We start from the raw sequence: 1,366 nt of genomic DNA, 5'->3' as shown, positions 1-1,366 counted from the left end.
GCAGAGCCGGGCAGTGGTCGGTGCAGACAGGCAGGGCTGGCTCTGGCACAGCCGTGGGCTGGCCCAGGAACACCTGGTCATGTCCAACTGGTGTTGGACAAACAGCCCAACCATCCCCCAGCCGGGTTTCTGCTGGGAGAGGTGGAGTCTGACCAGGTCCCAAAGGCAGAGAGGAGTTAAGGGGTCCACGGCCATCACAGTGGGGTATTTTTTACCTGTGGAAAAATACATTGATGCAATTTCCTTGCCTGTGCAGGCGGGGAGAGGCAGAGCGGTGGGGTCCCAACTGGCTGCGGCCTTTAGGAACTACCCTGACATCCACAATCGGAGATAAAAAGAAAGTTCCTGCTGGTTCCCTTCCAGACAAATGAGCCTGGCCGGGTCTCTTTGCTCTTTAGCAGCATCTGCCCACCCTCTGCACCTGATTTCTTGCAGGAGCCTTTCATCTCCCTCCCCTGCCTGCTCCCGGAGCCCCGGCTGATCTGCCCGAGGGCTTAATGGTACGGGAGGATGCGAGTCCCCCGGGACGGTGCTGTGCCCACCTCCCTCTTCTCATCATCCCTCGCCGGAGCACTTCTCCTCCCGCAGCTCCCCCTCTCCCGCGCCTACTCAATGGCTGCTTGCAAAGGGATTTTTGACGGGAGGAGAGGAATTTCTGGAGCTTTCATATTCCTGTCTGGAGACAGTCGTGCTAAGGGTTGTCACTTTGTTTCTCTAAAGTAAAGGGGACGTTAATGACGCTCTGGTTTGTGCCTGTGTGTAAAAAGCAGGAATGTGAACCAGATGCAGCAGGATTTTCTGTGGAAGTGTGTCTTCCTTCTGCGTTTGTTTTCACACTGGTGGTGAAGGTAAATCTGGTATCAACAGGTTGTTGAAAAGGAAAAAACCCCTCCTGTGATAAACACCAAGATGAGGTCCTTTGGCTGGAGGTTTCTGGAGAAAATGATTGCCTTTTGGGTGGAATTTTTGCTGTTTCTTGGCTGTGTCCTGTCCCCACACACTACAGTGGCCCAGGGCTCAAATCAGTTGCCTGCATGTGGTTGTCAGGAGCATCCAAGATGCCCTCAAGTCCCTGAGACCCCCCCATAGCACTGGTGGGTCTGGCAGAGGACTGGCAGGAGATCTGTGCCCCCCTGACTGAGCAGCTGGGACACCCAGGGACATCTCAGGTGACACTGCACACTTGTATTTAGGCAACAAAGCCACATTTAGAGTCTGAGCTGCTCTAACCTGTGATGGTCAGTTCTTCAGGTCATTTCTGGTGCAAGGTGACACCTCTGTCACAGCTTTTTGGATCTCCAGCTGAAAGGCAGGAGCATATACATAACACAACCCTGCCCAGATATTTTCCTGTACTCATTGTCCA

The sequence above is a fragment of the Manacus vitellinus genome, unplaced genomic scaffold, assembly GCF_001715985.3.
Source record: "Manacus vitellinus isolate BGI_N305 unplaced genomic scaffold, ASM171598v3 scaffold_6_pilon, whole genome shotgun sequence".
Classification (NCBI taxonomy): domain Eukaryota; kingdom Metazoa; phylum Chordata; class Aves; order Passeriformes; family Pipridae; genus Manacus; species Manacus vitellinus.
Note: the sequence above shows the minus strand (reverse complement) of the source record.